Source organism: Pantherophis guttatus, chromosome 7, assembly GCF_059756535.1.
Source record: "Pantherophis guttatus breed Tessera chromosome 7, ASM5975653v1, whole genome shotgun sequence".
Classification (NCBI taxonomy): Eukaryota; Metazoa; Chordata; class Lepidosauria; order Squamata; family Colubridae; genus Pantherophis; species Pantherophis guttatus.
In genome coordinates this window covers 51721619-51746921 of record NC_142069.1, presented here as the reverse complement: position 1 = coordinate 51746921, position 25303 = coordinate 51721619, and the positions used below count along the sequence as shown (strand labels likewise).

General features: G+C 36.0%; 1 protein-coding gene across 4 annotated transcripts in view; it reads left to right on the top strand.

The window, feature by feature from the left end:
- The window catches only part of SLC16A7 (solute carrier family 16 member 7), a 130871-nt gene that overhangs the window by 17310 nt on the left and 88258 nt on the right, over nucleotides 1-25303 (top strand). The window contains exon 1 of one of the 4 annotated variants that reach the window (XM_034402683.3): nucleotides 6896-6943. The exons of the other annotated variants lie outside the window; for them this stretch is intronic. The gene's annotated coding sequence lies outside the window, so the exon portion shown is untranslated. Of the gene's footprint in view, nucleotides 1-6895; nucleotides 6944-25303 lie in introns of those variants that run through there. 4 annotated transcript variants of the gene reach the window in all.

Below are 25303 nucleotides of genomic sequence, written 5' to 3'. Positions count from 1 at the left end.
TTTGATTAAAGCCTCAGTTCCAGTGGAAGTAAAGCAGCCCAAAAGCATAAAATCATGCTTCACTATGGGTATGGTGCACTTTTCATTGCTGTTTTTGTACCAAACCCACTTTTTGGAATTATGGTCAAAAGGTTCAACCTTGGTCTCATGAGAGATGCATGCTTTTGTCAGACTTGATGTAGGACTTTGCAAAATGTAGATGGGCTTGGATGTTTTTCTTTGTAAAAAAAAAAAAGGCTTCCATCTTGCCACCATACTTCACAGCCTAGACATATGAAGAATATAGAATATTGTTGTCACAGTATTAGAACTAAGTAATTAAATAAGATTCTTTATTTCTAGTAAAGTATTTCTTAAGTATTAGAGAAGATTGAGGCTTTTGGTCTATTTTTTTGTTTTATGAACAAAAAAGAATTCATAAATGTGTTTGCAACAAGAAGTATTAATATAAGCACAACTATATAGAATATAGCTTTCTATGAAACATGGAGGTATTAATGTAATTATTTTTGAATATATTACAATATGACAATTGCAGCTCTCTCCAGTGGATGTCATTTCCAATGTATGGAAGTGTTACAACTAATTGGATGAATCTATGAGTAGCTTTTTGGGACACACTCACCAGTTTGATAGATAGAATACCATTTTCATTTTCATATCTTACAGGTAGTTATAATACTGTGCAGGTGAACAAAATGGAGAAAATAAGAAAACTTACACATAATTTCAGTGACAATTTTTGTAACTAATTTTGGAGGAAAATATTGTTATTTAAAGACAGGATTACTGTAACAGAAAACATTTTCTATTTCGTTTCTATTTTCTAAAGTTACACAAGGACAGTGATGAAAGAATGGTTTCCTTATAAGTAAGAATTCATTGTCCTTAAAGTACAAGCCAAGTAAAATGTCAAGTTTCCAAGTATAGTATGTACCCTTTTTTAAATGAAGAACTTCAATTATGCTGATTCCTGCCTTTTGTTGCTTTCCCGCTCTGCTGCATACTATAGAGAAAAGAATTGTTTGCATTTGTTTTGCTAAAAGGGTGGACTTGAATTGTTGAATTGAGCCCTGCTGAGGATGGAACTTCTTGTGTTTGGTTGAATTCCACCACTGAAAGTGATATAGTTTTGTTTTGTTTTTAACTTGGATGAGAGAGAATACTATTTGTTTCTCCATCTGCAGCTATGGGTTTATTGATGCAGAAAAATGGACTCTCCTTCCTTGGTTAAAGCCCCAAGAAACAGTTCATTTTACAGAAGACAAAATGATGTTTTCTAGATGGATTGTATGTTTATGCATGTGAGGGGTCCCCTATATTTTAAGGATGACTGGAGCTCTGTATCATCCTTATTGTTTCCATGTCTTAATCTGTTACATGTCTACAAATCCTCTTAAAATGTAATGCTCAGCTTGGACATAATATTCAAAGCAAAATGAATACCAAAGCAGAACAAAGTGGAATAATTACATCCCATGATTTGGATTTACTTCTATTGATGCAACCTAAAATTGCATTTAACTGTCTTGAAGCAATCATTTGAGAAAAACCCTCATATTCTATTTCCAATTTCTATCTCAAATATCTGGTTAAATATAATTCTGTTATTTTAAACTACTTTTCTAGCTTGTTTGTATTATTTTGAATATTTGCATTTTCTAAAGCAGGTGCACTATTTAGCAATCCATATATGAAGACCAAAATATGATTCAGAGTTTATATCCTTTGCATGCATAACACCTGTTAGGAACACTTATATGAAATGCACGCTAGCTATGGGATCTCATTTATTTATCTTATATAACTATAATTCCTCTGAGTTGGTTTATATATACTTTCTTTGAAATCCAGGTCCAAATGCTTGAAAAAGTAGAAGCCTTTAAAATCAAGAGCTTCAGCATTATGGTCAATTTCCTGCACTGTTTCTGTTATTTTTATTTTCCTCAAGTAAAATCTTACTTAATGTTTAGTAAAGGATAGAAAATCTGCTTTTATCTTCCTCCATTGTCCAAAGGATAAGTTTGTCAATAAGATAAAACATTAATTTCCAGAAAGGATCCTACTTTGCAAATGTCATGCTTTAAGAACTTTTGTTTAGTAGTATACATTTGCAGAAAGTTTGGGAACATTGACATATCTCATGATACTTGGACACAGATCTTTTGCATCAACACTATCTTAATATTTTGGATATTCTTTATCATTCTGGTTCTTTTCCATGAGATGGATGTGCTAGATTACCATCTGAGATACAACACAGTGGCATGCAATACTGAAATACCATGTGTTAAGGATTTTATTTCCATGTATTGCTTTAGATAATTTCCAGACTCTTGGTAAGCCCAGCAGCAAGGAATTGGAATAAAGTCACTTGCTTATAAAAGTAGAGCCTAATTCTAGGTAGATATTCAAACCTGACCTTCAAGGAATGAACTGATTATTTAAGTTCTCATGAGCTTTGTGCTATTTTTAGAGGTACCAAAAGCAGCTACAAAAATCCAGATGACCACTAGATGACAACAATATCTTAATGCGCTGTCTCTACCACTTTGCTGCCATTTAATAGTGGAGTTTTTTTTTTGTTTTTGTAGGCCAGATAGGTTGACCTTACTGTTATTTCCAATATTATTTCTGCAATTCGTTTTTCTTTTTCTTTAATTTGAAATTTTATAATATTATTATATAGGATATTTCTAAAGAAGTTTTCTTTATGATTATGTAATTGTAGAAAATAAAATACTCTTCATCTTCAATATTTGCCCTTTGCCCTACTTAACAAATCCAAGAATGTTTTTAAGCATTCAGATATGGTTGTCCAGTTTTATTGCTCAGTTCTGACATCTCAGTATCTGAGCTAATAAATCTTCAGCTGTTTGTGTTAGAATTGTATTCAGAATTCATTAAAGCATTTTGTGGATTCCTTCCTTCCTTCCAAATTGTTGCAAAATTTCTGAATGGTAAAGCTAATTTTTATTGTGTTTTGCTTTGTGCAAGCCTTTAATCCAGGTTCCACCCAAATCCAATGGTAAAATGGTAATGTTCATGAAATTCTGCTACTGGTCCCATTGCCACTAAGGCCTTTATTAACTGGATATTACTAGTGATATCTAATTCATGCTGGCAGCTGCTGCTGCTGCTGATTTTTCACCCTTCAAATACTCTGTTAAAGAAATAATGCATATTATTTTATTTATTTAAGTTTATCTTCTTTTTCAAAATGTTTATTGCTCAAAAGGATTCCTAGATGGTATAGGGCAGTAATAGTTAACCTGTTTGGTGCCGAGTGCCCAAAGCGTGCATGTGCACGTGCAAATGCACACATACATGCCAGAGCCCCCAAAATGCAATGCAAGTGACCCCCAAGCATGTGCCCCACCCCCACGCCCTGTTTTAGCTTCCAGGTTGGTGCGGGAGGCTTTCCAGGCCCAAAATGGGGTGCGGGGAGCCTTGTGCCCCAATTTGGACCTGGAAAATCTCCCACACCAACCTGGAAGCCAAAATGGGGTACATAGGCGCTGCGCGAGGCTCTCCTATGCCCAGTTTTGGGCCTGGAAAGCCTCCTGCACCAACCTGCATCCCCCCACGCATGTCCCCCCATGCACCCCACCCCCCGCGCATGCACGGCAGTGACCCAAAGACCAGCTGGCCGGTGGGAGGCGCACATGCATGCACGGTGCAGCTGGGCTGGGGCAACAGCTGCCATGCCCACAGAGAGGGCTCTGCGTGCCACCTGTCGCACATGTGCCATAGGTTCGCCATCATGGGTCTAGGGCCTAGAAGGGAGGGAAGCAATCAGTTTGGACTTGCAACCATATATGGACAGCATATATAATGATTACTGTGAAGAAGACTTGTGTAATTGTAACATGATGGATTGTTAGGTGAAACTGGTCATGAAAGATCATTTACCAAAAGGTAACCCATTCCCTTAAGATGCTTCTTGTGATCTATCTTTGTGTTCTGGGAAGATGGGAAAAAAATCTAAATAAACAACAGTCACCTACCATTTTTGTTGTCTAAGAATGAATTTATTGATATCAATTTTTGTAAATAAGGATGATGTAGAATATTGGTATTTTTGTAGCATGACAGCCTCACATTTAATTTCAATTTTAAAAAATTAAAATTCTGTTTTTTTAAAAAAAAAAACAGTTGGGACAAGAAACCTAATGACAACACTTATGTCATTTCCCTAGCAAAGACAGCAAAGGCTGAAACTTTTATGGCATGCTTGAGTTTGACCTTCTGCTTTCACCAGCTCCACTAGAGATTTCCACAGTGGGGATTTCAGAAGGGAGCAAGTGAATAAAGCAACATGCGTCTGTCATGTTGCAAGCTCTGCTGCTTTATTATATGTGCACTGAGAGTGAATGACGTGCAAAAGGGTTAGAATATTTTTATCTTTTATTTGGAGGACATCAGTTTGACTATTTCTGATCTAATCTATTAAAAAAGGCTAGCTGATATGAATATTTTCACAACCAGTCAGAATCTCTTTAGGAGTATATTGGGCAAAGTTAAAACCAAAGCAAAGAAAACCCTATCACATGTTCTTATCACTGTATATTTGATTGAGGCAAAAAGAACATTCCTTTCAGTGTTGATATGAGTGTTCAACAGGTTTATTTAGGAAGAGATGTTTATTAAGATAACCTAGTTTACACTAAGGTTAGAAGTAGCTTGTGTTGGGAAATACATTTGTAGTGAATCAAGATGTAGCAATAATGCAGGAGTTATTTCCTTTCCTTTCCCCAGTTAAAGTTCGAACAGCTGCATATTGAATTACCTGAGGCTTCAACGATGGGTCATTCAGAGATGGGTTCTGAATTTCAGGATCTATCTACTTTTCCAACTACAGTAATTTAGAGCTCTAAAAACCATTAAAGTTCTTGGCATGTAAATATAGGATGGTGAAGTACACTTATATTTTCTTTTTAGGCATAAATATTTATGTTAGAGGTTTTCTTTATGTTAGATAAAAAAGAAATAAAAGCTGTTGAAATTAAAGAGAGAATCAGCCTACAAATAGGAGAATTTTTTTTTATTAGGAAAGTTTTACAAACAACAAATTTTTCCCCATTTTCCCCCCCTATCCCGGCCCAACCCCCCCAACCCCTTCCTTCCCATGACTTCCCCAAGGTGAAATCCATGGAGAATTTTTTTATAGACTAAATAATCAGTGGAATGGCTTTTCTTCAGAAATTGTGGATGCTCCATCACTGGAGGTTTTTAAGAAGAACTTAGACAATCATTTGTCTGAAATGGTATAGGTTCTCCTGCTTGAGTATGGGGTTGGACCAGAAGAACTCCAAGGTCCATTTCAACTCAATTATTCTGTTAAATCTGAATTGGTATAAATAACAATGTGCTTTTCATGCTTTATCACTAATTTGACTGATTACTTTTGCTAGACACCTTGCATTTAATGTCTGCTATTATTCATAGTATATATAGATAATTTTTATTTATAATTTATAGGGATATATATATATATATATAGGGTAATATTGCTATCAAACTTCTCAGGGTAATTTATCCTAGCCAGAGAACCATGCAATATGTTTGAACATTTCATAAAGAATTTGAAATTTGAATGTTTCTCATCATTTCTCATTCATCCTTACTAAAAGCACCCACCACACACACTTCGCTCCACAAATTATAATGACTTTCTCACTATTGCTTCTATGCTGCAATTGCCAAGTGATACAAAGCATGTCACAAAAATGTGTAGGACACATTGGTTGATTTCACACATCAGGCTACAATTTGTTTTTGCAATATAGTACCAAGGAGCTATATTAAATATCAGGCCATGAGGTTTGATTATAAATCTTCAGTATTTAGGTTCACACAATGCCCTAAACAAAACCAAATACCAACATTATGCAAATGAAGGATAATATTTTGCAGTTCAGGGTTGAAATGAGGAATCCTTGGTGCTCTCTGAACTTGGTTGTTTTCTTGCAGACATTTCATTAGCCAAACTATGTAACATCATCAGTGCTAGCACATTTTGAGTTGGCAACTTATGTTTTCCAGACCCTGGGAATCTTCATTACTGTCCCAGTTCAAGGAAGGTGGATATTCTTAGATGGAATTTCCTGTTTCCTAAATCTCAGGCTATTAGTAAAAACATTAAAATGACACACCAAACTCCTGTATATACATTGGCCTATTTCATGCATATCCATGTTGGGGATATATTGAGTCTTAGTGTAGAATATGAAAAGAAAATGGGAATAATTGACCAAGCAAGAATTAGAATTAGCCTTAAACTAACCAGTCTTGTTTAGACTAAAGTTATGTGTCTTAGCTATATAACACAAACTGTTGTCCACAGAGTTAAGTAGCATTTACCCTGTTTCCCCCCAAAATGAGACATCTCCTGATAATAAGTCCAATCGGGCTTTTGAGCGCATGGCAATAAAGCCAAGTGCTTATTTCAGGGTTCAAAAAAATATAAGACAGGTTCTTATTTTCGGAAAAACACGGTAGCTCAATATACTGGAAGAATATATCTAAGAATGTTGTTCCCATTGCATCCTGTTTTCTACTTCTCTGCATCTACATTAGATTTGGGTTAGAAATAGGGGCATGTAATTTTGTAACTCTTCGTTGCAAAATTACTCTAAAACGTAAATTGCTGTACTTAAATGCATGTAATAAAATGTATTTTTAAAAACCATGCTGGGACTAGAATTATTTGAACTTTTAACAAGAATAGCAGTCCAACTCTGTTTTTTTTTAAAAAAACAGTACAATTGTGAAGTAACACTTAAATATTTGACTAAGAAAAATCCTCATGCCCTATTTGCAATTGTCTCTATACAAATAAACAAACACCAACCAATGAGGATGGTGACTTTAAATACTCAAACTGTAGAAACTCCATAGCCACAAGAGTTAATTGTTTCATTTAGACAGGAATCTCTGTCAGGTAATCTATCACTTTCTTTTCTTGTTTTTGATAATTGCAGAATCATTTAAATGAACAGTTAAATATTAATTAGTAATGAAATGAGCAATGGATGTGCAATTTTGTGACTATTTTCATGCTGATGTTTAAGTTGCATATGTATAGTTTTTAACATTTTAAATCAGATTTAATCCTATTCTATTTCATTCATTATGAATTTAGTTGAAATCAGTCATAATAGTTCGTGTTTTGAACAATTTTTACTGAGCAAATGAAAGACCCAGTTAAGAAAGAACTGTTTCTTTCCAATTTCCTTTTTTGTTGTTTTTGTTTAAGTTACTTTTAGATATTGTTTGTGATGTAGTTTCATTTGTCAGTGAAGATGATCTTTTGAATGTTTGCTAGGTTTGTCAATTAAATGAAATCTCTGTGTAAAGGACAAAAAAACCCAAACCCAACCATTTTCATGAATTCTTAAAAGAAAATAAAGCATAAAGTTATGATCCTCTATCTCTTTCATCAGACTACAATACCTTTGAGTAATTAATGAAATGTTATTTCCTACAAGTACTTCACACATTTGACAAATGAGTTGCCAAATGCACCAGTTAACCAGGGGATTTGCTTAATTCTTTTTTCCTTGATTCCCAAAATTAGGCTATTCTTTTTCTTATTTCACAAATTATTAATTCATTGTTTGTTTTGTGAATTACATAAGGGCTTCATTTAAATGGTGGAGTTGAAATTCAGGGAGAATATTCTAACTATCAGACAACCAAACAGAAGGTCTTTTTAATTATTCTGCCACCACTGTTCAGACTTTTTCATGCATTGTTAAACAATATATAAGGCATAGAATAATTTTTTGTAAAACAATAATTTGATTATTTTACAAATAACAACACAATAGTAAACATTAATCTATGACATCAATTCTCCAAATTGTACTTGCTGAAAGGGCTACAATATGTTCATTTTCCTGGGACCAACTAAATGTAAGAGGATTTATAAGCATACATGAGATTATGATAAAAGGCTACTTTTAAATTATGTACACAAATATTTATACATTGTTTTCATAAAGTAAAAGCTCTATATTCAATGTATTATGTGTTTAATGAGGTGGAACAGGATAAAGAATTAGATTGGGTTGAGTGATGTGTGATAAAATGCATGTATATCCTACAATGTGAGGACTAAAAATAATAAATTTATAATGTGAAAAAGATAAGTGTGAATCATCAGCATTTGTGCTTGAAACAACATCTTATTATTTAATGATGCCACAGAAAAAGGCAAAACTCAAAATACAGCACACTTGAACTGCACAGTCTTTTTACATTTATACTACTTATACGCTGGATCAGAATTTTAATGAGTAGTCCTGTGTATCCCATTGAATAAATCTAAATGAAGTACTGAGGCAATAATCAAAGCATTGGAACTGAAAGATTCTATGGAAACTGGCTTATAAATAGACAGAAATCATACCATTGTTCTGAACTGATTCTAGAGAAACTCACATATGTTTTTGTAGATAATTATTGCTTTGGGGCAGCATGCTAGTTGGGGAATTCTGGAAGTTAAATTCCATACATTTTAGATTTGGCAAGATTGAAAAATATTGCTTTAGGATAAGAATAGTATGATCATTTCAAGTGGATGATCAAATGACTGCAGGGAATGACTGCTGGGAAGCTTGCAGAAGATACTGGGTTGTGTGGATCTGGATGTTCGGTGGACTTACATCTGATAGGTCTGCTTTGTTATTTTTCTATTATTTACTATCTGAAGTAAAACAGCTATTGCTAACACTGAGCACTGTCTGCCACCCTCAAAAATGGTACTCCCATTTACAAAATCAAAATGTTTTTTAAATGTCCTGATTTTCATAATATTTTATAATCTTATGAGTCTCTGGTTTTCTTGTTTGACATGAAAATTTCACCCTATTTGCATGAGACTGCACAAATCTAGTGAAGTTAAATTTAATCATATTTCCAGCTATAAGAAAGGCCACAAGGATTCTGCTTTAGACCATGCTATGGTATCTTGAAACAAATTTCAATTGAGGACATTTCTGGGAAAGCCAAGTATTTTAATGTTATAATATGCTCCCCAAAAGAAAATTAATTCCTTAGAAGGATGTATTACTTGAACATATGCAGTTCTACTAAGCAGTACTAGTAAAAATAAACTTCATAATAACTGAATAATAGTATTTTTAAAGTCATTTGATGGACAGTGAAAACATTTATTTATATCTTTATTTGATTCATTGATATCCTGCCTTTATTTACACACCTCCAGATAGTATACAATATTGACAGAAAGAAAAAACGTAATAAAATATGTGTGAGAATAATGAGTCTTAACTGACAAAGCATTTAAGTATTTTAGGCTACAGTCCTCTTCCAGGTAGTTAATCTCACTGAACCCAGTGAAGATTTTTTTTTTCCTGACTGAATTCATTGGTTTGAATTCCTACATTGTACTAGTTAGATTTGTAAATCATGGCTTATGGGTTAGCTTTAAATTGTGGCATGGTGTTAATATATTAATTTGGTCATTGTAATAAATCAAATACTAAGATGTATGTCATAGTAATTGAATGTGAATTTGGATTATTTTTCCTGACAGAAATTCATTGTCAGTCAGCATATTGTATATAATAGAGTAGAATTTAGGTCATTGTGTTTCTCACTAAATATACAGTCAGTTCAATTTGTCTTATTTTTTGACATAGGTATTCTACCAATCTTGTCCCTTAACTGTGCATACTATATAGCTACAATATTAAACATAATTAACATAGAAGTAAATCTATGATCTATCTCTCTCCCCTCACCCCTCCTTTCTCTCTCTTTTGCCTCAAATATATACATAATTTGCTTCCTTAATGAAAAGATTTAGATCAATAAAACTGTCAGTACATATGGATGACTGTACTTAAAATTGATATAATACATTGCAAATCAGTGAAAAGAAAAAAAATAGCATCATCCTGACTTGCCTTTTCAGTTAGAGCTTCATGTAGATATTGCCAAATTTGCCTTTGTAAATTAGATATTTTATTTTGACAATTGGTGGTAAGGATATGATAAAGGTGGACTTGAAGCAAGGAAGAAAAAGATCATCAGTGGGTTTTGCTGGGTTTTTTAAAAGATAAATTTTAAATCAGCAACTGTGTAAGTATTGTTTATTACGTTTAATGTATCAAAACATTGTGACCTACAAATTCTATTGCTCTTTAAAGTAATTGCTCTCAATTGCTAAACTTTCTTTTAAAGTAGTTATTTTAAAAAAATAACTATTGTTTTGAAGTCAGTCTTTAGGCAAATCTTTTAAAACCATCTCTCCGGTAAAAATAGTGGTTGATTGATCAAGACCAAAGTCTGCACATAATAAGTATTATGTTCAGTATGGAAGAATTTGATTAAACTATATGTTATTCAATTTGATATTCAATGTTATTATTCAATTTGATTCACAGTCTGGGTCTGGTAAAAACTTAACAGTTCAGGTCCTAACCAAAGATCTAAGAGCTGTTGAGACAACATCTAAGTATATAGGCAGTTTCGAGTAGAGTGTTTTTTTGTAAAGTCAGAATATTCAGGTCTAATAAGTTCAAAATGTTCATGTAGCTAGATAACCCTTTGGTATTGCTCCAAGGACTTCTATTACTATTGGTACAACCATTGATTTCTTCCTCCACAATTGCTCAACTTCAGTTTGTAAATCATGGTATTTCATTATTTTTCCTAGCTGTTTCTCTTCAATTCATGCATCCCCTGGTATTGCAATATCAATGAACCAGATTTTTTTCTTTTCCACAATAGTGATGTCAGGCGTGTTGTGGGCCAGATGTCTGTCTGTTTGAATCTGAAAGTTCCACAAGATCTTGACCTGTTCATTTTCAAGAACTTTGTCAACTTGGTGTTCCCAGTGACTTTTGCTGCATTCGAACCCAAACTTCTGGCAAAACTTCTAATGTCTGATTTTAGCAACTCAATTATAACATTGTAGATCAGGGGTGTCAAATTAGTGGCCCATGGGCCAGATGCGTCATGTGAAGGCCATGCCCACCCCAGCTCCACGAATGGGAAAAATGTCATGAAGCATCATATGACAGCAACATGATGCCACAAGTTTGACATCAAACTTGTGTTGTAGATCATCAATCTATGAGATTTTGCTGCAGCCACTGATAAGGTGATCCACTGTTTTATCTTTCTTACTGCATAAGCACATTTGCTGTTGTTGCTGATATGTTGAGTGTTTGTTTTCATGGAACTGGTCTGCAAGACTTGTTCTTGGGCAATGAAGATGAAGCCTTCAATTTCTTTCATCAGCACCCCTGATCTCAGCCAGCTCCGTGTTAGCTTTGTATCTGTCTTTCTTTCAATGTTCTTTGGGTATTGACCATGCATAGGCTTCTTTTTCCAGTTAGAAACTCGATGCTGAATTGTTTCTGCCACTCTGAGATCTTGCCTAGTACAATCGATCAATATCACTTTTTTGGGCGCAGAGCATAGTACATTGTTATTACTTTTCTTGCCTTTTGATCCAAGTTATCAAGTTCTAGCTGAGTCCCAAAAATTATTCCATCTGAGTATTGCATACATGCACTGCCCATTTGTTAATTGCCTTTATGATATTCTCTTCACTCACCTTTGATCTCAAGATTTTCTGAACTCGTTTTATGTATTTTGTTGAAATAGCTTCCTTGACTTGGTTATGCAACAGGTCAGAGGCTTCCAAAGTAAGTACTTTGGAACCTTTCTTGTACCTTTCTTGTAAGTACCTTTCTTGTAAGTACCTTTCTTCTGGTATTACTGCTTTTATCAACTCTTCATGATCAAGTTCAAATCCATCATCTTCAATAATTTTTCCTGCCTTAATATCAATTGTTGCACATTTGTCAATGCCAAATTTCATTCCAGTGTCCCCTCAGTGCTCTTGAGCAGTGAGTTCAATTCAGCTTTTGTTTTTCCAATTTTAAATCATCCAGAGCAAATGGAAAATTTTCAATTATGTTTTTTTTTTGCCAATTCATAGCCACAGTTTGTCTTGTTCAAAATGCTTGCTAGTGGCATCATAAATAGTACAAATAGCAGATGTGACAATGAGTCATCTTGAAAGATTCCTCATTATTATTATTATTATTATTATTATTATTATTATTATTATTATTATTATTATTGATCATTGTACAGTCAACCAGATGTTCAGACTGGGTTTGGCAATGTTGTCTACCTACTGTATCGAGTCCTTACCAAGGACCTGGGATAGGCAAATCTGGATGTTTGACAGTGTTACAGATATTGTTGCAGGATGGAAGCTGTTTCAAGTAAAGCCACCTTCTGCAATTGATTGATTGTGAATTTGACAATGCCAATGGTGTTGAAGTGGTGCTCCAGTTGTTTGCCTATTACTATTGGTACTGCCCTTGCTTGCCTTTGCCACAGTCATTCTAATTCTATTTGTGAGCCTTTGTATTTTGTTATCTTCTCCAGTTCTTCATCTTCTATTTTACTGTCTCCAGGCACTGCCACATCCACTATCCAGACTTTTTTGTCTTTCTTATTGATAATTGTTAAGTCCGGGTGTTATGTGGCCTTCCAATGCGCCATTGTTGCTATTTTGTCATGCCACTGCTTGTAGTCAGCCTGTGCGACCTTTTTGCAGCAGCTTACCAGGTGGTCTACTGTTTCTTCAGTTTGTTTGCTTAGGCGGCACTTACTGTCTATTGCTGTCTTCTCAATTCTGGCTTTGTATGCATTTGTCCTTAAGGCTTGGTCTTGTGCAGCCAGAATTAGTCCCTCGGTCTCTTTCTTTAACTTTCCTGCTCTTAGCCATTGCCAGATCTTGTTATTATCTGCTTTCCCTTCTATTTTTTTAAATATACTGGCCATGTATTGTTTTGTCTTCCCATGCCTTCATTCTGTTTTTCATTTGGGTCTTTCTTTAGGCTAGTTTGGTCTAAACTGGCCTAAAGAAAGGCCTTCCTGATTTATTATTATGTATTTCTTATTATTATTAAATAATAATAATGATAATAATAATACACTTTATTTGTATTTTCAAGCCACACATAAATTGGCTTGAAAATATAAATAAAGCATCTTTTCCTTGTGCCAGTAAAGATTCATGATAGTAGGTCCATCACTGACAAGAAGTATACAATCATTGCAAGAAGGACAATTGGACAGTTAGCAAGCAAGGTGATTTTAGGTTATACAAACAGCCAAGAAAGGAATGTGATGTATTAAAATACAATTTAAAAAATACTAACAAGAAATATCTGGTTATTGACTCCTAATCAATATAGTAAATATAGTATGTTAACATTATTCTCATTGGCTACAGTTTGTTAAATTGGTTATAACTATGTGTCCATTAATATTATCATGTCAGGAGGAGATATAAGGGAAAGAGGAAACAATTTGACACTGATTAGTAAGGTGTTGTATTACCAACTGATCTGCCAGAAAAATCCTACTTATATATTAGTTCTAGTGTTTCTAATGTCAGGGCCAATAACAATGGAAGGGGCTTTATAGTCAAAGAGTGAAAGAAAAATGGGTCATATGTGACAGGGTCCAATATGTACTAATTATGACAACATTCTTGCCTTAAGAATTCTGAAATAGAATAATCAGAAAATAAGCATTCTGTGAGAGCCAGTTTCATGTAGTGGTTAAGGCGTCAGGAGCTAGAAATGGGGAGATCATGAATTCTAATTCTGCCTTAGGCCCAATCTCTTTTTCATCAGAAAGAGTTAATGGCAAACCACTTCTGTAAATGTGCCAAAAAACCCTGCAAGGACATGTCCAGATGGTCTCTGAGAATTGGACACAATTGAATGCAAGAAAAAAATATGGCAATCCTTATAATCATTCTAACATGTTGTACACAAAAAGAATGTGTAAAGCTACCCTAAATCCCCTCCCTCTTTATTTTTACAATTTTCCATGAACAAAGGTTGATCACATGTATTGGAGAACCATAATTTCTTTGCAGACTTTTTTCAAGATTGACAGCCCTGATTATTCCAGTAGTCTTAATTCTGGAGTTCCGTAGAGGAAGCGTCTTACAAAAGGTTATTTCCCTCTGCTAATAATAACCTTTTCTCTCTATTTTTGTCAATTAGAAATAGATTTTTGAAATATGTCAGTAGATGTTATCATCATATTTTCTTATCTGTCTGTTTTTATTAGCCACTGCTAAAGGATGGCTTTTACCCATTCTATGGATATGAATCTCCAGATTGCCACAATGTTTGAAATGCAATTAATTTTGGTCCGAACTTTGGATATGGAATATCTCTGTCTCTGTCTCTGTCTCTGTCTCTGTCTCTGTCTATCTATCTATAATATGTAAATATGTAAAAATATATATGTGTGTGTATTACATATACCGTATTTTTTGGACTATAAGACACACAGGTGTATAAGATGCACCAAGATTTCGAAGAGGTAAGGAAGAAAAAAAAAGTTTTTGCCCACCCTGGCCCTCAGGAGCACTCTGCAGGCCTCCCAGACTCTCTGTGCACCCTGATATATATATGTTTTCTCAGGTTTTCACGGGTGTTTGTATGTAGGTCTTTGGTTATTCGGGTCTTCTCCCACGTAAAATTGGAAGTATCTTGGCGACGTTTCGACGAAGTCTCATTCGTCATCTTCAGGCTGGTGTTCTCGGCTTCGTGCTTCCAGGAGCAATGTGCTTCGTGCTTCCAGGAGCAATGTGAGATCGCAGCTGTCTCTTTAACTAGCAGTTAAAAGGAAGAGACAGCTGCGATCTCACATTGCTCCTGGAAGCACGAAGCTGAGAACACCAGCCTGAAGATGACGAATGAGACTTCGTCGAAACGTCGCCAAGACACTTCCAATTTTACGTGGGAGAAGACCCGAATAACCAAAGACCTACACACACACACACACACACACACACACACACACACACACACACATATATATATATTTCTTTTGATTCATAGGTATAAATGTGCGATATTTTTGCAATCAGGGTTTTTTCCTATGTTGAAAGATGTTAAAATGGCCATGGTGGGATGAAATCTCTATTCATCACTTTCATATCCCAGTCTCCCATAAGTCACAGAAGAAACAACATAAAATGTCTGACAGGTCTGAAAGTGATGAATAGAGATTTCATCCCACCATGGCCATTTTAACATCTTTCAACATAGGAAAAAACCCTGATTGCAAAAATATCGCACATTTATACCTATGAATCAAAAGAAATAAATATTTGACCTCTACAGGGAGGAGTCACAAAATATGGGTGTGTCTGGCTGAAGAGGTCTAAAAAGGCCGAAATAGTGCTATCCCAGTCTCCCATAAGTCACAGAAGAAACAACATAAAATGTCTGACAGGTCTGAAAGTGATGAATAGAGATTTCATCCCACCATGGCCATTTTAACATCTTTCAACATAGGAAAAAAACCCTGATTGCAAAAATATCGCACATTTATACCTATGAATCAAAAGAAATAAATATTTGACCTCTACAGGGAGGAGTCACAAAATATGGGTGTGTCTGGCTGAAGAGGTCTAAAAAGGCCGAAATAGTGCTATCCCAGTCTCCCATAAGTCACAGAAGAAACAACATAAAATGTCTGACAGGTCTGAAAGTGATGAATAGAGATTTCATCCCACCATGGCCATTTTAACATCTTTCAACATAGGAAAAAACCCTGATTGCAAAAATATCGCACATTTATACCTATGAATCAAAAGAAATAAATATTTGACCTCTACAGGGAGGAGTCACAAAATATGGGTGTGTCTGGCTGAAGAGGTCTAAAAAGGCCGAAATAGTGCTATCCCAGTCTCCCATAAGTCACAGAAGAAACAACATAAAATGTCTGACAGGTCTGAAAGTGATGAATAGAGATTTCATCCCACCATGGCCATTTTAACATCTTTCAACATAGGAAAAAACCCTGATTGCAAAAATATCGCACATTTATACCTATGAATCAAAAGAAATAAATATTTGACCTCTACAGGGAGGAGTCACAAAATATGGGTGTGTCTGGCTGAAGAGGTCTAAAAAGGCCGAAATAGTGCTATCCCAGTCTCCCATAAGTCACAGAAGAAACAACATAAAATGTCTGACAGGTCTGAAAGTGATGAATAGAGATTTCATCCCACCATGGCCATTTTAACATCTTTCAACATAGGAAAAAAACCCTGATTGCAAAAATATTGCACATTTATACCTATGAATCAAAAGAAATAAATATTTGACCTCTACAGGGAGGAGTCACAAAATATGGGTGTGTCTGGCTGAAGAGGTCTAAAAAGGCCGAAATAGTGCTATCCCAGTCTCCCATAAGTCACAGAAGAAACAACATAAAATGTCTGACAGGTCTGAAAGTGATGAATAGAGATTTCATCCCACCATGGCCATTTTAACATCTTTCAACATAGGAAAAAACCCTGATTGCAAAAATATCGCACATTTATACCTATGAATCAAAAGAAATAAATATTTGACCTCTACAGGGAGGAGTCACAAAATATGGGTGTGTCTGGCTGAAGAGGTCTAAAAAGGCCGAAATAGTGCTATCCCAGTCTCCCATAAGTCACAGAAGAAACAACATAAAATGTCTGACAGGTCTGAAAGTGATGAATAGAGATTTCATCCCACCATGGCCATTTTAACATCTTTCAACATAGGAAAAAACCCTGATTGCAAAAATATCGCACATTTATACCTATGAATCAAAAGAAATAAATATTTGACCTCTACAGGGAGGAGTCACAAAATATGGGTGTGTCTGGCTGAAGAGGTCTAAAAAGGCCGAAATAGTGCTATCCCAGTCTCCCATAAGTCACAGAAGAAACAACATAAAATGTCTGACAGGTCTGAAAGTGATGAATAGAGATTTCATCCCACCATGGCCATTTTAACATCTTTCAACATAGGAAAAAACCCTGATTGCAAAAATATCGCACATTTATACCTATGAATCAAAAGAAATAAATATTTGACCTCTACAGGGAGGAGTCACAAAATATGGGTGTGTCTGGCTGAAGAGGTCTAAAAAGGCCGAAATAGTGCTATCCCAGTCTCCCATAAGTCACAGAAGAAACAACATAAAATGTCTGACAGGTCTGAAAGTGATGAATAGAGATTTCATCCCACCATGGCCATTTTAACATCTTTCAACATAGGAAAAAAACCCTGATTGCAAAAATATTGCACATTTATACCTATGAATCAAAAGAAATAAATATTTGACCTCTACAGGGAGGAGTCACAAAATATGGGTGTGTCTGGCTGAAGAGGTCTAAAAAGGCCGAAATAGTGCTATCCCAGTCTCCCATAAGTCACAGAAGAAACAACATAAAATGTCTGACAGGTCTGAAAGTGATGAATAGAGATTTCATCCCACCATGGCCATTTTAACATCTTTCAACATAGGAAAAAACCCTGATTGCAAAAATATCGCACATTTATACCTATGAATCAAAAGAAATAAATATTTGACCTCTACAGGGAGGAGTCACAAAATATGGGTGTGTCTGGCTGAAGAGGTCTAAAAAGGCCGAAATAGTGCTATCCCAGTCTCCCATAAGTCACAGAAGAAACAACATAAAATGTCTGACAGGTCTGAAAGTGATGAATAGAGATTTCATCCCACCATGGCCATTTTAACATCTTTCAACATAGGAAAAAAACCCTGATTGCAAAAATATCGCATATATATATGTGTGTGTGTGTGTGTGTTTCCTCTAGCCAGGTTTTTCCTACGTAACCAAGGTTTTTCTGCAGCCCTAGCTCAGTGGAATCACATCCACTCGATTCTGGGCTTTTTTCTTTCTGGCAGCCAGCAAGTTCTTGCTGCCAGGTGAGAGACTTATATAGATCTATTTCTGGCTCGTTAGCCACCATCAGTAAGCCACACCCACATCTCATGTATCCTCCCTGTAAAGGTACAATATCTATTTTCTTACTTCTTCGTAGGATTTATGTGTGTTTTTCCTCTAGCCAGGTTTTTCCTATGTAACCTGGCTAGAGGAAAAACACACATAAATCCTAAGAATTGGGGTGAAGTGGAGGGAGGGATTTCTCCCCTCTCCATGAAGCTGCATGAAGGGGGTGTTGGTCAGTCTGCTGGCAAAAGTGAGAGGGGCAAGGAATTAAGTTGGTAGCACGATCAAAGCTGGGGCCAATGTAGGGAAAACTATGAGGTTAGTTTGGCCAGGCAAATTATTACACACACACACACACACACACACACACACACACACACACACACACACACTATCAAAGTGGATCCTGGGCGCTGCGCTGCAATGGAGAAATGGATAATGGAGCATCCACATGAGGGAAAGAGGAGGAACAGGGAGAAGAGGGAAATCAGCCTTCTCCTTCCCTCACGTCAGCTACTCTGTTGCCTGTTTCTCCATTGCAACACAGCGCAGAGCCCAGGATCCACTTTGATAGCAGGGAGGGGGGATAATTTAACAACTGGTTTGCCTGAACTGGTGCGAACCAGCTGAATCCCACCACTGTTAAAGGAGTGCCATATTATTCATTGCCTAAGGCAATAATATGTCTTGAACTGGTCCCTATGACCAAAGTCTTGTAAATGAAGAGAATGTAGGAAAAGTTATTCAACTTTTTTTATTGTCTAGTTTTCTTACATCTTTGCTACTCTGTACCTCCTTTTATTTTTATTTTTGTTTCTGGACAGGTCCAACTACTACAGAATTGCTAATAATTTGGACCAAAGAAAGTTTGACATTCCTCTGTTTGTCACTACTTTTCACTGGACATTTGTAAATGTACATGGTAGAATCCCCAAGGATTCTATGTATGTTTATCAAAATGCACATTTTTTAAAAAAAATTGAAAATAGGAGCATCAGAACTAGGTCTGCAGACAGGTTTGAGCAGTGGGCTGAAGTTAATAAGATGGAATTTAATGGGAGTAAAAGTATAGGATGGGGGAGATCTGTTTTGGCAGAAGTATCTATGGAAGGGATTTAGGTGTGCTTGTCAATAACAGTTAAACAAGAGTGAGCAGAGTAACTAGCTGTTAAAAAATAAATCATGTCTTGCAAAAAGTAAATGTTCCACTCTACTTTGATCAGATTTCACATGGAGTCCTGTGTTCAATTCTGGACATTGTAGATAAAAAATACAATAATGACCATCTGGAACAAAAGTTCAGAACAGATACAAGATGGTGAAGAATGCAGACAGCATATCCTGTGAAATATAATTTAAAAATCTAGATACATATACTTTACCAAACAGAGGATTCAACTAAGTAGTCTGTGGTTAGTTATACATTTTTGATTCTATGAATCGGATAGCATTTATCATGATTGCTCACTTATTATTGTATTTTTCATCAGGAAGGAAGTTATTAATGGCATCATTGGCTGCTTGTCTCTATTATTTAGGGTAAAAAGAAAAGAACCCATCTCAGCATCAGTTATGTACATAATATACTGTACGTTTGAGTTTCACGACACAATTCTAGAACACCAGGCACAGTTCTAATGTAAACTGAATTAAGAAACTAGAGCTATCTAAAAGCTGTTGGCATAATATATGAGACAGCAATTCAGAACTTGCTGTTGTGAAAATTAAAAAAAACCAGTAAAGCAGGATTTTTAAAGTATTAATACAGATTTTAGATTCTACTGTGCTTATATTATCATCACATATATTATCTCAGGCAATGTGCATGACACACTGAAATGTATTGATCTCTATGAATATGTATACCGAACATGGTATACATACTAAGTAGAATTTCAACAGACCACCTTATTGTTTCATTTTGTGTTCATTTTTCCTCTCTCCCTCAGTTCTGTTGTTAGCCATCACTTGGTCATCTGACTGGAAACTCATTATACTGCAAATTCTCCAGAGCAGGCACTGTGACTTTCATTTGTCTATGAGACACTTGTTTAAATAACAAAGAGTCTAAGTAATGTGTTTGAAGCTTAGAATGATTCTCTTGCAAAGTAGTACTGTTGATTCACCATAACCCTCCCCCTCAACACTCTTAACCCAGTATAGTGTTACAGCTTGATATTCTCATTCAACCCAGAACTTCCCTGAGTAGAACAGCTCCTCTATTGATTGCCATAGATGAAGAAAACTCTTGTGCATACAAATTAGTTATCTGATTATAATGAAAGAACACTTTGCACCAACCAGAGAGCTGTATCTACATCTGACTAGAACAATAATCTGGACTCAGCCTCAGGGTAGACTAGGATGGTATCACATATCAGTCCCAGAAAAAATAGGCTGTGATGCATTAGACCCTGATGTTTTAAGATATGTAATATAACCTTTGCATATGTTCAGGTGGAAAGAAATATGAAGGCAAATGTGAGGCTGATCATTACTATAACAATCTTGTGCCAAGTTCCCTGTTCTCTCCTTGCAGAATATAGTTATAGACATGTGTCATATAAAGGCGTCCATTCTATTACATCTGAGAAAAAAAAAACTAATGAAGGCTCACAATGTATTCAGATCATTACAATAACTACATAACTGCAGTATCTGTTAACAGGAAGTGGAAGAATTACTTCATAAGGAAATGGTATTTTTGGCAGCAGTCCTATGCTTACTGCCATCATTAACTCTGTCCTAGTCTTATTTAAGGTCACTGGGATTTTTGCAAGAAAGTATGCATGAGACCTAATATATATCATGCCTGTGAAGGCTGAAAAGGTAAACAAAAAGATAATGTACAATTTACATTCAAGTGCTTGCTGAAAATATTTCTGTTGATCTTGTCATTTTTCATCCCACAACACTACTGTTGGATTACTTCTGCACATTTTTATTATTTCTAGATTGTCTATTATTATTTTATTCCTAGAACATTTAATGTATTGATGTTTTTAATGGCATCCTTTGCCTGAAGTTGCTCTTCTATTGTCATTATGGCCTTATCCCCTTTGCCACCTTTAATTTTAAGGAAAGTTAGACTACTAGAATAAAAATATGGAGATCTTTATTTGGGGTCTTTTAAGGATTTTGTGACCTGTGTAACCTACTATAGTTAGAATACAGCTGATCCATGTGTGTGAAGCCTAAGAAATTCAAATGTGAAATTTACTTCATTTAAGTAAATTTTGAAATGATTTATAGCATGACAGAAGAGATTTCAGCTATCAGACCAATTCTAAGGTAAGTCACATAAAGGAAACATCCCTTTTTAAACGGTTAGTGCATTCCCCAGAAGGATCAAAACAGCTGCTTAAAGGCTTTTATCTGGTTATTCTCACCCATGAAATCCCAGCTGAAATATACATATGCCCCAAAGTGTGCAGACAACCTGGGAAGGTTTTTAAAGAGCCATGCCAAGATAAACTTTTCCAGGGAATGTACCATCTTCAACACATTTACTTTGATTGAGTCCAAAATCAGAAGGAAGAAGATAGCACCTTTTCAGGCTTACATATTTTACTAAAAGACATGCTTTGAACTACAGCTCATTTTGTCAAATTGGTGGGTTAGCTAAATTGATGTAGAATTTAAATTGAGATAAGGGAGGGAGATGAGGAAGTGGAGTCTGAGGGCAAGTACTTTATCAAATGACAATTGTAATGTTTAGAATCGAACAGAACACACCTTGAAGGTGTTCTAGTCCACTCCCCTGCTCAAGCTGGAGAACCTATACCAGTGATGGCTAACCTTTTTGCCATCACGTGCCAGGAGAGGGGGGGGCGGGGGAGATTCACGCGCATGCATTCTCATACCCATAATTCTATGCGCATGCGCACGCAACCCCCCCCCCCCGCTCCTGGCATGTGATGGCCCAGTAGGCCTGTTTTTCTTTCTCATCTGGCTCTCTATGCATCTGGGAAGGGCGAAAACAGCCTTTCCCATTCCCTCGGAGGCCCTCTGGAGGCCTGAAACGGCCCATTTCCCAACTCCCGGTGGGAGAGGAAGTGACGTTTTTTGCTGTCCCCAGCCTTTAGAGCCTCTCTAGGAGTCTCTGGAGGCTGGGGATAGCAAAAAACGTCACTTCCTGTCCCACCAGGAGTTGGGAAATGGGCCATTTCAGGCCTTTGGAGGGCCTCCAAGAGAGTGGGAAAGGCTGTTTTTGCCCTCCACAGATGCATAGAGAGGATCTGGAGCCAGATGAGAAAGAAAAACGGGCCTTCCCCACACCCCCAGGCCCTCCGGAGGCAGGAAACAGCCTGTTTCCCTACTTCTGGTAGGTGTAGAAGGCCCTAAAATCAGCTGGCCAGTGCGCACATGCGCGTCAGACCTGAGCTGGCGTGCCCATTGATATGGCTACATGTGTCACCTGTGGCACACGTGCCATAGGTTCGCCATCATGGATCTATACTATTTCAGATAAATGACTGTCGAGACTCTTCTTAAAAACATCCAGTGATGGAGTGCCCATGATTTCTGGAGGCAAGCTGTTCCACTGGTTAATTGTCTTCATTGTTAGAAAGTTTCTCCTTAATTCCAGGTTGCTTCTCTCTTTGATTAATTTCCAAGCATTTCTTGTCCTGCCCTCTGATGCATTGGAGAATAATTTGACCACCTCTTCTTTGTGGCAGCCGCTCAAATACTGGAATACTGCTAACATGTCACTCCTAATTCTTCTTTTCTTTAGATTAGCCAAACCCAAATCCTACAGCCGTTCTTCATATGTTTTAGTCTCCAGGTCTTTGATGACCTTAGTTGCTCTTCTCTGAACTTTTTCCAAAGTCTCAACATCTTTTTTTAATATGGTAACCAAAATTGGTTGCAGTATTCCAGGTGTGGTCTTACTAGGGTTTTATAAAGCGGTACTAATACTTCATGTGATCTTGATTCTATGCCTCTGTTCATACAACCCAAGATTGTATTAGTTTTTTTGGCAGTTGCTGCACACTGCTGGCTCATATTCAAGTGATCATCCACTAGGACTCCAAGGACTCCAATAAAACCTCTCAGTTTTATTATTATGTATTAAAAACCCATTGAATTTATTGAGACTTTTTGAGATGGTCTGAAAATGTTTGGTTATGTATATGTGACTTCCACAAACTCTTGCATACTTCAAATGCTTTGCCCTTATTTTTCATCCACTCTAAGAGGTGACATTATTTTCCATGAGTTGGTTAACCTCTGGCATGTCTGAAAAGTTGCACTGAAACCTGGGACCTAGAGGACACTTTATCCTATTCATTAATGATTCCTTATATTTATTTGGATAATACTTTATTATCCAAAAGGATGGATTTCATTTTCCACATTTTCAAACCTATCCTTGGTTATAAAATGAGAAAATTCAGAATTTAGCTTCTATTAGGTTCATTTGGGAAATTATTTTTGACATCATGGTAAAGACTAGTTTGACCTCAACTACTCTTGGCAATTATTTGTATCCTTGTTTGTTCAGGGATCAGTTTGATATTGATTTTTTTTTTATTCCTTGGCTTTCTCAGTGAGCTAGCATGCATCAGCAATAAATGTCTCTTGTTCCTTGGCTTTTTCTAAACCTGGCTGGAATCTGGCATCTTTTTTCCACATAGAAATGTAATCTGTGTGGGCTGATCCTAAGCATTATTTTCATAGCATATGAAATTTTGCTGATGCCTGAAATGTCAATGTGAAGCCAATTTATTTAATCCATTGCTCTGTTAAAGTTTCCCATGTTCATGCTCCCTATTTTCCATGTTTCCATATGTGTACAGCTTCGGGTTTCTTTTTTCTGTATTGCAACATTAGCAACTAAATGTCCCAAAGATTTTAATATAGCTGCATCATAAACACCAATAGTATTAAAAAAAAAATCCACAGCTTTTCCCAGATAGCATAGTGAATGCCATCAGACCTGAGAAGCCCATCATTTGGCACAATATTACAGTCACTTAATCTTGCTTATCCAGGTGGTTTTCCTGGTAAAACACAGGCATGTTTCACCATTGCTTTCTATTGTACAGCACACAACGATGCCTTTGCTGTTGTCCCCAAAGTGATCTTCAAGCATACTTGTATATTGCTGCTGCCCAATATACTGTAGGTGCTAGTTGCTTTAGCTAGCAACTGGGCTCACCTTCAGGTCTTGGGTGACCCAATGGAACTATAGCATGTACTCCCAGCATTTTTCATTTATATATCTCAAGAACAATTGCACATTCACATGCATCACAATGAGGCAACATAATAAGACTTGCAACAGAAAAAAAATGCCTACTAATAGATAAATAGGTTATATGAGTCTTATCATAGTATGTATAATTGAGAAGTAAACAGAACTGAGTCAAACAATGTTTTAATCCCTATTTATTGTAAAGTAAGTAAGGAGTTGACGAGTTTCAAACAAACCAATAAATGAACATGATTAAGAGAACAATGTAAATGTAAATAACTGGGCCTTAAAAAAGAATGTGGATGTTTTTTGATAAAAGTTGTAATAATAAGCAGTTTTAACAGAAGGCTATAATGTTGCAATGTGGTTTCCTCAAACTGTGACCTAACAAAAGTCACAGGAAACATAAAAAAAGCACAGCTTCCATGACTTCCAGAGTAACTTTAGAACAACCTTGAAAGAGAGATGTAGAATATCTGGCAAAGGGTCAGATAATAACAGACTATGCAGGTCATGAGGAAAGGTGAATGGCATGATAAGGAAGAGACAAAAATGTTTACATGGAACGGATGCTCAGCACTGCCAATATTTTAATGCTGATTTGGCAAACTTTTCAGCATCGATTGGATCCAAGATAACTAGGACTACTATATTCATAAAAAGCACAGTTGCATGGGACTTAGTTGATGCAGGATAAAAAATGAATTTACTTGGCTGAAATATTAATTTATTTATTCAACTAAACTCAACCAAGCTCTGGTTTATTAAAAAATAAGATGAACCACAGTTTGCTGATATAACCAATTCAGGCCACTTTGCATTTGAAGTGTTGCAGTGAAGGCATTCCAGTAAAAATAGAATAAAAGCATAATTAAAACTAGAAAGTCATACTTTATAGACAAAAATGACTTTACATTTTTAAAAGTAGCCTAAAAGATTATTAAAGAATCTAGCAATCTAGTTGGTTTGATATAAATCTATTTTCCCCCTTTTGGTGTCTTTTTCTACCACACCCATTTCTATTTATTTTGCTAGAATTGACTTCATTAGGTCACCGGTTCAAGACCATTAGTTTTGCGGAACATAATTATTTATTTTAGACTGGGTGGGAAATGTCATATTGTAAGTGTGAGCAAAACCAAGCAATAAATATTTAAAGAGCACCAGTTGAGCCCTTTTTTTCTATCTTAGAATAAATATTTATAACAAAAGGTCATCTGAGACCGTCACAAAATATTATGACTGAAACCTGATAAAGAAGTCAGTCCAAGTGGCAG